This window comes from Protopterus annectens, chromosome 7.part0 (genome assembly GCF_019279795.1).
Source record: "Protopterus annectens isolate FY-2018-M chromosome 7.part0, PAN1.0, whole genome shotgun sequence".
Taxonomy (NCBI): Eukaryota; Metazoa; Chordata; order Ceratodontiformes; family Protopteridae; genus Protopterus; species Protopterus annectens.
The window spans coordinates 1,976,577,567-1,976,591,736 of record NC_056739.1 but is presented as its reverse complement, the minus strand read 5'-3'; the positions used below and the strand labels follow the sequence as shown (position 1 = coordinate 1,976,591,736).

General features: G+C 40.2%; 1 long non-coding RNA gene across 2 annotated transcripts in view; it reads left to right on the top strand.

The window, feature by feature from the left end:
• LOC122807282 overlaps positions 1-14,170 on the top strand; it is a 111,788-nt gene that overhangs the window by 65,592 nt on the left and 32,026 nt on the right. Inside the window, exons 3-4 of one of the 2 annotated variants that reach the window (XR_006365622.1) lie at positions 8,014-8,099; positions 11,877-11,989. This is a non-coding gene — a long non-coding RNA (uncharacterized LOC122807282). The remainder of the gene's footprint in view (positions 1-8,013; positions 8,100-11,876; positions 11,990-14,170) is intronic. The other variant, XR_006365623.1, reaches the window with a different exon arrangement.

The window sequence follows — 14,170 nt, the reverse complement described above, 5'->3', positions numbered from 1 at the left end:
AAATTATATGTGCTCACTGACATGTGGTAGTATGGCATCCAGGAACTGGTGGAGTACTCTGGATGCTGATCCCTGTGAGACCTCCATCATGTCCCCAGTTGGTGTTCGGAAGGTACCTGTGGCTGTTATCTTAAGGGCTGACATACCTTTGTTTCCACTGGGATGGGTTCCCCTGTGTTGGCTGTGGGTGTGAGTTGAGGGTGGTAGAGCTCAGTGAGTTCTTGTAGTATGCCCCTGTCCACCCTGTAGCACTTTACAGTCTCCAGCTCATGTAGCTACTGAAAGGTTACCCTGGGCCCGAACACTCTTCTCCTTCTCTGCCTAAGCCTATTGTCAGCAGCAGCATTGACTTCAGCATCTAACACGTACAAATATAGCAGACCTGCAGCAGCCCCTAGCATTCTTTCAGTTAAAATTCCCAAGTCTGTACTCCAGTGCTGCAGAGTATGGGGGAAAAATCAGATTGTAGGGTGTATGCATACTTTATAGCACTCTACTGTAGGTGCTGCCTGTGTGATTGGCTACCTGTGATGCATTGCACCTGCCTAATATATCATTGACATGTAATTGCCCTAGATAAGTTGAGCAAGGATCAACACTAATTAATACCTCATTGGCCTTTTAGATACTCTGAGCACTGCTGTGCACCACACAAATGCGCTTCCTGTAGGTAAGGATGCTTAGCAGTCAGTGCACCCCCCCCCCAAACTTCCATACTCAGCACAGCAGCTCGCCACGGAAACATGCACTCCTTAGGCAGACAAAGAGATGTCAGTGCATACACCCCCTCAGGCTTCCATGCTCAGCATGACAGCAAGCCGTGCAAACAGCGCAGCTAAACGCCAATCAGCTTAGAACTTATTGGACACACCCTATGGACACTGACACAGGCAGCTCTGCAGATCCCATCTGCTTGCTGGATTGCTCTACCTGCCTCATTTACATGAGATTCACTTGCTTATGAGGTGATTTGCATACCATGGAAGTTTCGGTGTTGGAGCACTTGTGTGCGCTGCTCAGCAGCACTTTAATGAATCTAAAATTGTTTGCACCCATGTTAGCCGCACGGCGCAGTGCCTGCATGGGAAAAAAATGTGTAGGCTTTTTTAACCCCACACCCCCAAGTTTTCCAGTTTGAGCAATGTAACATCAACAGTTTGTGTTGTAAAAGAAGTTCTGTTACAAAACAATATTTTTTACTGTTAATATAAAATAATCCAGGCAAATAAGGGGCATGGCAATGGGGGCTACAACAGCACCATCCTATGCCAATATAGTTTTGGGCTGGTAGGAAACCCACAAGTTGGCGTAATGGCTAAGGTGCTTACCTTAGAAACACAAGGTGCAGGGTTTGATTCTGACGTGGGGTAATTGTCTAGGCTTAAAATAAATGGTCCATAAGGGCAGTTAGCCTAGTACTAACCTATGAACTAAGTTTAAGGTTATTTAAAAATGTGGTATTTTACAAGAGGTTTGTACATGACCTCCTTTTTGTAGAGAAAGGTTCCATAGGGCAGTATAAAAAAATTTTTTCAAATCTATACCCGACTACATACTAAAATTCACTATTGGTGATTTGTATATGGGCTTTTTGGATATTAGTATGCATTTGGACTGTGACAATTGTGTTTTCAGCAGTTACATTTTTAGGAAACAAACTTTCACTGTAGGAGTGCACATCTTATGCTATTAAAAATAATATAGTTAGGGGCCAAAATGATTGGGGCTTGTGGGCTAAAAACATATGATAGATGTAAAAAAAGAGAATGGATATATTTCATTGTGGATGTGTGTGTTTGATCGTTTGTAGCAGGCAACTTTATTAAGAACTACTACTCATGATGTTTGGTCAAAAAGGCACAATATATTGCCCCCATGTAAGCATGGGTCAAAAGGGGTAAAATAAATTTCCCCCATTTAAGGGCAGCTCAAAAGGGCAAGATAAAATTTTCCCCATTGAAAGGCAGGCATCTTAAATAAAGGCAACAGCAGAAAAAATTATCACAAGTTTGCCAGACCAAGGACTTTCATCCTTGAGATAGCCATGAAGTCAGGTGTTATCAGTAGAAACTGGAAGATTTTAATGGCTAAGCAGGCCCTGATTAATATCATAGGGATGAAACCTAATTTTGTATTTAAAAAATCCACTACTTTAAAATTTATTTTAGAATGAAGTTCCAATTTTTATCACCAGGCCATTAACTGACAAAGAGTAGTGGGACTGGCAGATGTAGAGATTGCAATACCTGTAGGCTCATTAACAAATATTTTTTATCTAGTTTTGATAAGTTTATAGGAGTTTAAAGACATTATGATTGTAAGTCTGGGTATAGTTAATGCAGCAGTTTGTTCACAATGTGATGGATTGGACTGTGTGTTGGTATGACAACTGGAGCATTAACTAAAAGAATAAGTGAGCAGTTTTGCACTAAAATCCCAAAATGAAAAGAATACTTTGTTTAAATACTCAAAAAATTGTCAAGGATTTAAAAAGTTTCATTTTTATAGAGTGGAACATATTGATGCTGATATTGGGGAAGGGGATTTTTTGAACCAATTAGAAGAAAAAGAAAACGAATATCAGATATATTTACAGTCTGATAAACATCCTAGCCTAAATGGTATGATAAACATTAAATGATGTTTAAGGTATTCTAGAGAGAAGTTATTTTTAATGTTTGAAATTGTTTGTAAATGTAAGTTGAGTTATGATTCGGTCAGTTTAGAGTGAATTTTATTATTGATGATTTAAACTTAGTGTTCTGATGAAGTGTAGTGTAGTGTACTGGATGGATGAAAGAGGTTAACAAACACATTAGATTAAACACTGTTTCTTCTTCTGGAATGCTTTTGACTTTGTTTCCCTTGGGTTATTGCTGTGCAGTTCTTTACATTGTATTCACACTGCCATATTTCTGGCATTCTTGATATCCTGCTTGTTATGTTTGTCAGCTGAACTGTATACTTTCCTTGTCCTGGCTGTGCCCCTGAAAAAGTGGGTTCAGCTAGCAGCTTGGGGGAAGGGAAACTATCTGGCCTGCTGCAATGCCAACACCTTTAGGATTGAGGGGTATGTGGCATGCAGCAGTATGTACAGAGGTGACACCACACTTCAGAAGCCAGGGATTCATCATGTGTGGAAGCACCCATGCATCCTCTATGGACAGTTACAGCAGATGTCACAGCCGAAAGGCCTGTGGAGTTAGGGCACCCCAGAGGTGTATGATGGCCCTCTCTTTGCACCCAGCTCTCGCATCTGAGAGAATAAATGGGTAGATGGAATCTTGCCCCATCTGAGGACGAAATGGGTCTCCCCTTTCAGTGAAAGACTGATGTTGGGTCTCATGAAGAGGAACAAATACATCTGCAGTATGGCTGGGAGAGGGTCTTAAAGGTCATGTGGGGAAACTTTTTTTCACCTCCTCTGTCACTTATGAAGATATCAAAAGGAATTGGTCATAGTGTGAACCTTGAAGCGCCACACTAGCAACTTAATATTTCTGCATACAGTTCTAGACATCTCTGTAGTGTTAATAGCGTAGATTGGAATGGGTTCACTGGGTTAGGAGGGCAGTAAAATTGAGCACAGTCTGCATCCCAAGCCATTTAAAAGTATCTAAGAGTTAAACATATTGCCTTAATGAAGGGGCAAAACGAATATGAAAGAAAAAAGTACCAAAAGTGAGTTTGGAGAGTCTAAGTAATTACTGTATTAAGAAAAGGGGGTTTGAAGAACATGAGTAAACAGTTTGGGGTTACAAGGTGAGCAGCACAGGAAAAAGATAAGGAAATAATATTTTTTTGAAATGGTGGTGAATGATTGAAACATATTTCCTGAAGCTAGGTAATCAGAAACAGTGACTGAAATCAAGAATTTATGAGACTGGTAAAAGGCCATTGGTATGAGAAATAGTGGGTAGCTATTCTTTGTTTTATACTTATAGTCTAGGGAAAGTCTTTTTCTACCAGTGGACCAGAGCTATGAGCATTGTTCCCTTCAATAAAGTTTCTTAGTTTCTATGGCAGCCACCTGTTTTGCCCATAAATTAACCAAAGCCTGTTCTTTGGAGATGTATGCATTCTGAAATTGTCTGTTACTTTGGTTCATAGGAGATTACTAGGGTAAGAGCTCAAGCGCCCTTCCAAGCCTAGGCAGTTTACTCAGATATTACCCATTTTTCTATTCATAGAGGAAAGATAACGAGGGTCAGCAAGCAGGGTTTTAAATATTCTCCAGCCCTATACCATAAACCCAAGTCTTCACTCAAGTAAATCTCTACTACAAGTGTCCAAATCCACTAATATAGCAGGGGGCTCCCTGTTTCCTCATCATGTAGCAACAAGTTGGAATTCACTACCTCACAGCATCAGAACCAACACAAATACCAGCAAATCCAAAATGATTCTCTTAATGACACCTGGCTTTGCTCCTGTACTACTCCAGGCTAACTAGTTTTAATAGTTCTTGTCATACTTTTTCTTCTCTGACCTCCTCATAATCTATGCTCGCTACCTCACAGAATCAGAACCAACACAAATACCAGCAAATCCAAAATGATTCTCTTAATGACACCTGGCTTTGCTCCTGTACTACTCCAGGCTAACTAGTTTTAATAGTTCTTGTCATACTTTTTCTTCTCTGACCTCCTCATAATCTAGGCTTTCTCTCATGTCTAGATAATCTCTAACCTCATCCGTTTACCCCCTACAAACCCTTCCTCATCTTACTTTGAGAAACCACAATGTCTGCACTGCCGTAAGGAATTATATCAGATGATTGTATAATACAAGTATCAGCTATAATAGCAAAGAATGTAATTTCTGGTGTACTGTATGCCTTGTACATTTTTTTGTATAATTTCTTGTATAAATTTTGTATAATCTCAGTATGTGGAGCTTTTCTCCCAGGCCCTCCACTGAAAATGGGTCTTAAACCAGTCAGACTTTCCCAGTAAACAAATGTAAAATAAGTAAAATAAAATAAATTTGTACAGACTGCCTCTGTCCATAAGGGATGTAGGCACCACCCCATGAGTGAATTTGTGATTTCCCATCTATTCGTCCAGATTGTACTTGAAGGTGGTCAGGGAAGGGCTCTAAATATCTGTTGCATGATCTGTTCGTGCCAGAGATCAGGTTTAGATCCTTGGAGTGGGTAACCCATGTGCAGTCAGTTTTGTGAATATACAACATTTTCATCAGGGCTAGGTCAGAGACCGCCATGTATGTTGGGCATAGATCACTCCTCAGTAATTGGTAGGAAACTGAATACAGTGGTAGGGCTTTTAATCAGTCCACATATGACATGTTGGTTTTACCCTATATTTATTTTGGTAAGAAACCTCACTCCCAACTGTTACAGGTGCCTGAAAAGGTACACGATAAAGAGTGCGTTGTACTTGATTAGTGGTCTGATGAGGACCGAGTACAGTGGTACTATGACGTCCTTAGATCTGGATGCCTTGCTCTTACTTAATAAGCTGAGACACATATAAAGATTTTCTCACCACCTTGGACACATAGTTGTTAAAGTTCAAGTTACTATCAATCTTGAGTACCCAGATCTCACACCACTGAGTCCACTTTCAGGGGGTGCTGTCAGTGTTGTAATTTGCATGGGTATTATTATGCATTTCTTCACATTTAGTTTAAGGCCAGGGCTCTCACACCAATTATTAGTCTGCATTTGTCCTTTTCTATAGGATATCAACATTATCTGGGGAGTCAGTGATTGCCCCCAATTTGCAGTCATCAGCAAACCTGGTAAGCCAAAGGCCATCTGCATTTGCCTTGACATCTGAGAAGCGTATCCCAAACACGAGGGGGTTCAACATGGAGCCCTGTGGTACTCCACTGGTGACTGGCTTCTTGCTGGATGTGGATTCCCCCACTCTTAACATGTGTCCTGTATGTGAGCCACTTGGCTCTCCATCTGGTGATGCAGAGGCTTCTGTCCAATTTTGTGAGTTTATCTTTAATACCAAAGATTGGTATTGTGTGAAATGCCTTGGCCTGGTCAAAGCAGGTGTTATGCACCGTTTTACCCTCATCCATGGCCTTGGTGACTTTCTGAAAGAAGTCCACCAGACTGAGCAGGCAAGACCTGCCCTTGATGAAGCTGGGTCGGGTCAAGGGGTCAGTCGGGAGTCTGGAGATTTCCTGTGCCGTCGTTAATCAGATCCAAGATTATCCTTTCGATAGTCTTGCATATGAGGCTAGTCAGGCTTATGGACTGATTTCCTGGTTCCGTTAATGGTCCCCACCTTGTGCAGAGGGATGACTGTTGCCATTCTCCACTCTGCTGTGGACAAAGTCTGTTTGGAGACTGTGGTTAAACGGAGATCTGAGTGAGCCTGCTAGGTCATGTTTCAAGCTATTTAATAGGCACCCTGTGATTCCATCATAGCCCATTGATGCTGTGTTTCTAGCTTTAGAGAGCACAATGATGACCTGTTCTTTTGTGATAACAGGTAAAGGAATGGTAGGAGGTGTCTCATGGAGAGTAACTGGAGGGGATGAGGGGTAAAATTTGAGCTGGTTTTATTGGCCAGTAGATTTGCTATTTCTTCTGTGTGAGTATACGTAGTGCCATCTACAGCCAACTCAGCAAATTGTTTAGTGTTTCTCTTAAAGATTTCGGACATAACTAAAAATGCTTTGTGGTTAGCCTTTGCTTGGGAGACTGTTTTAGTCTATATGCTTTTGAGAACTTGACTAGTTCCCTGATTTGCCTGTCGAGAAACATTTCTTTCTCTGTTGTGCTCCCTCCCACTCACTTCTAGGTAGCAATTTCTTCCTTCTGTTGCATAATTTGTTTATGCCAGGGATCCACCATGGTGATTTGTTTTCACGGCTAGACCTAGGTTTAGTTCGGTCAGGTACTGAAGCTTCTATGCAGTTGTTTAAGTGGTTGTACAGGGCATTTGTGTATACCTCTGCATAGGTTTTTCTGTTTTTTGGGGTTAGAGGGAGCTTTAAAATTGCCTATGCCGTCACTTAATAGAAAGCAATTTACCTCGGAAAAAATGCTGTAGGGTTTTGGGGTTTGATGGGGGTTCTACCATTATTTTTATTTCAAAGGAGACTGATTTATTTTCTGATCTTAATAATGAGGACATTATGCTGGGGGGAGGGTGGAATGTTCTCCCATGTTTGTGAGTACTATGTCAGGGATATTTGAGACCCTAGTGAAAATGCAGACCAGCTGTTCCAGCGCATTTGCATTGACAAAGTCCAGGAATCTCTGAGCCTGCATGTTAGTGGTCATGTATGTTTTTCAGTTTATGGAGGGGTATTTAAAATTGTTAATGAGCAGTGTGTTGGGCTGAATGGTAAGTGATTCTAGTAACCTCAGGTATGTGGAGTGGTTTTCACGGTTCATGGCTGGTGATCTGCAGTTAGCGATGATATGGTGGGGAATTTTGTGTATGATCAGCTAGATGTGAAGTAGCTCAAGCAAGTCGTCCTGCTTGACCAATCCTAAGATGTGATTTTTTTTTTGTTATGTAATTGGAAACACCTTCTCCTTTCATTTTTTTTTCTTTTCAGAGGGTGGTCTGAATTGCACTGCCAGGATGCTTTCCGCACCCTTAAACCACATCTGTGTAACTGCACAGACATCAGCGTTCTCCCAGGTGATGAGAGCTTCCAGGGAGTGCAGTTTCTTGTTAAGACTCCTAGCATTGAGCAGTAGTACCTTCAGCTTGGTATTAGAAACATTTCTTATGTTGGTAGGTCTGTTGGTTTGGCACTGCCTAAAACAGGACTGTGGGGGTGGCTAATGCCTTGGCCTGTATTCAAAATCCTAGAGGTGACAGGTGGAGACCACACAATATAGATATTACAGTTCTTTAAAACTAGTAGACACAATGTAATTATTACAGCAGCAATGGAAACAGTTCAGATTTGAAACTCTACCAAAGTGCGAGAAATGTAACAAATACAGAATTCTTATGAAATACAGTAAAAATAATCAACAGAAGTGCAAAATGATACTTGTTTTCATTCTTTTAGCAGCGGATGGCTTTAGATGCAGCAGATTTTCTGTAACTCTCAGGAGAAGTACTCAAACCAAAGCATCTCTGAGGAATTGATTTGATGTAAGTGAACCCACTGTGAACTGACACCATCTGTATCTTTACATTATCTGGATAATGTTGCCATGTGTATAGTTGCCTTTTATTGTCCTATTGAGTTGCATTTATAATATCTGCAGTGATCTACAATTCTCTTACAACTCATTGCCTACTGGTTTATCCAGTCAGCCCATTTGCCACATTAAGAAATCAGCAAACAAATAAGGGAATAAATACTATTGTCGTATGGCTTCATGGCATAGAAGGATGCAGAGACCCCTGATTATTGCCCATATGATCTGGGACTGATTATGATTCCTAACAACTTAAGATGGAAGAGGAATGAAGGGGCTGTGTCCACTAGCCCCTGCCCTCCTAAGGTTAGAAGGAACAGGTGTTCAAGAATGTGTACTTCTTTTGAATTTCCCCTGGAAACTGGAAAATGTGCAGGGGCATTTGCAGGTTTAGTCTGGCAGAAATTAAGGTTGCAAGCTGTAGTTTTTATGGTACAGGGTTTGATTCCCTCGGTTTACCTTCATAATGCTGATCACGTTATGGTCGACCCCGCTTCCGCGAATACCGAACTGCGACTTTTCAAAGCATCTAACACCAAACTTCCAAACAACAAAATTTCGCCCTCTTTTTGATCCATGTTTGCACTGATGTGGAGGTGTGGCACGGTTGGAAATGTCGAATTCGAAGTTTTTTCGACATTCGAAAGTTTTCGAGGTTCTGGTTTCGCGGAAACGGTTCGGTGATGTGGCCGGTCGATTATATGTGATCGACATTATGAAGGTAAACAGATTCCCTCAGTCCTCATTTGCTTGCTGTGTAACTTTGAGCAATTCCCTTTACCAAACATTGTTCTGGGGTCACCTCTGAAAAGGGACAGTGTGTCCAGTGAGTCTACCTGGTTAACAAATAGAATTGTTATTTCACTTACAGAAGCGAGTGACACATGCCTTTTAACACCCATTCCATAAAAAAATGTTTGCAGCTGTAAGTAAATTAAAAACACAAAAGTGAAAACATAGTCAAATTACAGCAAGATATCTGCTCATACCTGATTCCTGAGCAGAGTATTTTGCCATACTTGGAGCCCCCTTTGTGCTCCAGGAGCACTACCTGGGCATATACAAAGAATAATGCAGATCTGATGTAGAAAATAAGTAATCCCACAATGGAGGATGACGCAACTTCTAACACTCTGCTGTTGCCCCACAAATATGTGGGCTACAGGACTGTTGCACTGGGGAGAATGAATGAGTTGGTTAAGCCATTGAGGGAGGGTGAGACGCTTGACAGTTGTGTAGTTTGGAAGCATAAGTAATGTAAATAGCCTTCTTTTATGTACCGGAATTAGTAGATTTACTGTGTACACAAGCCTGAAAATATCTTTCATATCTGTATTGTTCATTTAGACTTTAAATGTTCATAATAAAGTCAGCTCAAAATATTTTTAAAATAAACTGCAACAGTAAGGTAATAACTCACAGACTTGGTTCAACTTTAGACTATTTTGCATGGTATGATAATTTTCTTTTATAACTGTGTCTTAGCACATATGGCTATGCTACCATCACAGTAAGTGCCTGCGGAAAAATGTGGTCTTTTTTTTATTTTCATGTCTGAGCTTTGACTATTTTGGTTAATTGTTTTTACAACTCTGGCTGATGCTAAAAGTATCAAGTACAAATTTTTTTATGTGCTGTTTTTCAGAACTGTGTTGACTGTGTCAGTCTGTTTTGGGCACTGTTTTGTCATCCTTCAACTATAATGTTTTACAATGTAGCTTTTAATTTTTTTAACAAAATTGACACTGGCCTTTATGTGGTCCCATAAATTATTTTCCTTTGAATGCCATATTTGTGATTTGCCAGCTTTTATCATTTTCCTTTGCAGAGATGTTTCTAGATTTTTCAGGAAGTCTTTAATGAGAGTTGCTGGTTCATATTTGGAACATTTTGAGAGGTTTGAGTGCCATGGTGTTTGATGACATTATGGTGGCAGGTGTTTTTCAGCTTACGTGAGGCAGGGTATATCTGCTCTGGTATTATTTACTCTTAATTTAATAACCCTGGAAAGTTGCTGGGTTTTGATGATTTACTCTGATATCGGAAGACTGACTACAGTGACATGCTCTGGTGGAATATGAGGGATCTCTGGACTTGGACATGGCAACTTGAGACACTTGATTTGTTTCTAACAGTCTGCTTGCATTAATAACAGTTTAGCCCTGTTTATGTTGCTGTTTCTGCACTTTATTTGTTCTTTTCATTGTATGGTACTTGCATGTTAATAAGTTTGCATATTTGTAATTCCAGTCCCCACCTGACCTCCCACTTAGCCTCCAGCTATTTCCTGATTTCTTCATCTGCCTGGCCCTAAATTTTCTAGTCACTCCTTTCCAGGTGATTCCACATGTGACTCTGCATTATGTGGACACCTGTTTTCTTAAGAAGACTGCCTCACCGTAATTAAGGTAGAGAGCACAGGGTGTTTGAGATCTTATGGGGGGTTACAGGTGAAGAACTACAAATCATTAATACAGCAACTGGTCAAGATTCCAGTGGCATCAGTGTGCCTAGAGCACTCATCTGCCCACTAAGCACTGGACAGCATGACTGACCTCTTGAACAGGTGGTCTGTCAGGCTTCTGGTCTCTTGGGGGTCACACAGGTAGGGAAATTACCCAAACCCCCCACCCACCCAGCCTAGGACAGCAGGCTGTCAGCCTCTTCATTCATTTCCCCAGTCAGCCATACTAGCCAAGTAAGTCCTTTCTAGAAATATGATCAGTGGCAGCACAAACAGATACTTCATCTCCACAGTAGTGGTCTACCAACATATTTGTAATGTTTAGATTTTGACTAAGTTAAACCATATCTTGTGTATCACTTTAATGTACTGCTAGGAAATAAGGGGTCTGTATCACATTATCGCCCGATGAAAAGAGCGAACGCTCTTTCATCGATCCAATAATGTTGAAAGCAGAAAAAAGCGAAGACACGGAACACAGATTTTTTTCCCTGTGAAAAAAATCGGTGTTCCGTGTCTTCACTTTTTTTCTGCCATCTTTGGGACTTTGCACCATAGTGGAGGAAATAGCAATCTCAGAGTTAGTATATTTAAGTGGGGGGGTGTGGTGGGGGCACAGCCCCCCATGTTAGAGGGTGTGGTGGGTGAAGCCCCCCACTACATTTTGTGTTTAAACTTTTTTTTTTTTTTTTTTTTTGCGGAGCAGCAAATTTTTTTCCCTGGGGAAAAAATTCGCTGTTCCGTGTGGTCGCTTTTTTGTCATTCCGATATCGGTATGATGAAAGAGCATTCGCTGTTTTCATTGTGCGATAATATGATATAGACCCGAAATAAGCACTGTAATAAATTTTGAAGTTATTTAAAATATGATTGAATGAGTAGAACGCTGCCTTTCCAAAGTGTACTTTTTGTTTAACCACAAGATGTTTTCCCTTGTGTCTGTCTGTATATACTCCCCAATATGTTTGTACCCTGAAAAATAAAGGGACATAATTTGGAATGCAGTTGTTTATAACTTTTACTGCTGGAGAACTTCTTAAAATTAGGTCAGCTCATGTATTTCTGAATGTGACTGAGAAGATGGTGCTCACAAGACCAGTTGAGCTCCAGACTTTTTAATACTGCAATCATTTTGTTTTATGCTGGCACTTTTTAAAATGAATTGTTTACTAACCTGCTTTCACTCATGTATCCATAGTTCATATATCAAATGTAGATGGAGCTGCGTTAGCATTGTTACAATTTTCCTTTTATTTCTTGTAGGTTTATTAAAACTTGAATGAATGTAATATTGCCTTTCTGAAGCCTGTTTGTTCTGACTGCAGGCTGTCCTACCTCTACATACAGATGCTCTCAAATTTATACTTAAGATAAAGGTAAATATGTATATTATGTAATTATATCGCCTCTGTTTGACTCTTCAATTTCATTTACTGTTGTGTTCTTGTTTCTTAATTAGTTACTGCATATTTGCATTAGTGCATAGAAATGTTTGCATTGTCTAAAAAATAACTGCAGCTTTCCAATAACTAAAACGGCCGCTGGGTGAAAGCGTCCAAGCAGGTGTTTGCTCTAATGAAGTTTCATTGCTCAGAACTTGAGTGTAGCTGATATGTAAAAGGCATGTGTAACACATTTTTTCGATTGAAATAACACTCTTCTAATTTATATACTTCAGAAGTACAATGAAAGCAGTGCTGAACAAGTAATTATATATTTATTTTACATTTGTTGACCGGGATAGTCCAACTGGTACATGTCCATTTTCAGCGGAGGCCCAGGGAGAAAAGCTCCAAACAAACATACAAAGACTATTGTGTATAGGATATAAAAAACATTTGTCAAGATCAACATATAAGATGTATGTTGTATATAAGATGTATGTTACATACAAGATGTAAAAACATTTGTCAAGATCAGAGCAGTGTATGATACAGACATACATAGATTCATACTCCCATCAGTCTACCAATATAATACATTGTTATAAGATTATAGACAAACACTTTGGATGTAGTCAGAGTGGAGGAAGACATCCTGTATTAGAACCTGAGTATTTGGTATTAATTAATCTGGATTGGTGCAGGGGCAAAACCAGTGCAGTTTGAAGTACTGTATTAGATTTTTCTTGGATTGTGTTGGAGAGAGTTCTGAAGTAAGGTGAACAGGAACAGCGTTCCAGGTTTTGCCCACGGAGTTTGCAAACAGTGATTCTCCAGCTAAGTTGTTAGCTTTGAAAGTTTGAACTTAGAGTTTGTCGGATGAACGTAGTGCCCTAAGGTTACTGTAGGGAGTGACAAGGTTAACAAGTCCGGGCATATTTGCAGGCTGATAGAGAATCTTGCGGGCTACTGTTAGTTGATTGACCTGAAGTAGATTGGGTAATTCAAGCCACCCTAGAGAGTTTAGGTTAAGACAATGATGTGTTCTGTAAGCTGTACCAGTGGCGAATCTGGCAATGTTATTATAGCAACTAAATAGTTTGTTAAGGTTAGTCTTACAAAAGTTTGTAAATAAAGGGGAAGCGTAAAGGAGGGTGGAGAGAACGTGTGTTCTGGCAATGACAGTTCTAGCTAATGCAGTTAGGTAGGGTTTAATCCTATAAGGAGATCCAAGTTTTTTATTGACAGTTTTAATAGTTTGATTAATGTGTAAATCAAACTTGAGGTTATTGTCAACTATTACTCCTAAGAGTTTGGTAGGTCGGGAGAAATGGTGGTCCCATTGTTAGATCTAATAGTAAAGGCTGGTAAGGGGTGTCTACTGTTGGGGCAGAAAAGCAGTAGTTTTGTTTTGTTTGGATTTAATATGAAATGCTTATTAAGGAGCCAGTTTTCTACTGTGTTAAAAGTGGCTTGAGAAACTATCTGAACGTCCCCAGGGGAGGTGTCCGAGCATGTTAAAGTCGAATCATCTGCGTATTGAACACAGATTGCATCTGAGATGATCTTGTGCAAGTCTTTAATAAAGATAGAAAATAGGAGAGGTCCTAATATAGATCCCTGTGGGACTCCTAGGGTGATAGGTAGTAGGGTGGATAATTTGTCCTTTCATAAGACAGCCTGGTGTCTACCATTCAGATATGGTTGGAACCACATGAGAGTCTGGTTATCTAGGGAGACGTTTTTCAGTGCCAGTATGAGGAGTTGGGGGTTAACCATGTCGAAGGCCTTGGAAAGATCCAGAAAGAGAGCAGAGGAAAGTTTGTTATTGTTCCAATTTTGGTTAATGACATTGGCAAAGGAGAGGAGGGCAGAGGTAGTGCTATGGAATGGTCTAAACCATGTTGAGTATTAGTCAGGAGATTATTCTTGATAAGGTAGCTCATGAATTGTTTGTGGATACATTTTTCCATTATTTTTGCTAGGAGTGACAGGATAACTATGGGTCTGTAGTTTGATAATTCAGTGGAACTGCCCCCTTTATGGAGAGGGATTACATGGGATGTCTTCCAGACGGAGGGGATGGTAGCCTCAGAATATAGTTCTATTGATCAGGATGATGACTGGATAAGCTATGACTTCTGCAGCTTTTTGAAGGTACTCAGCTGGGAGGAG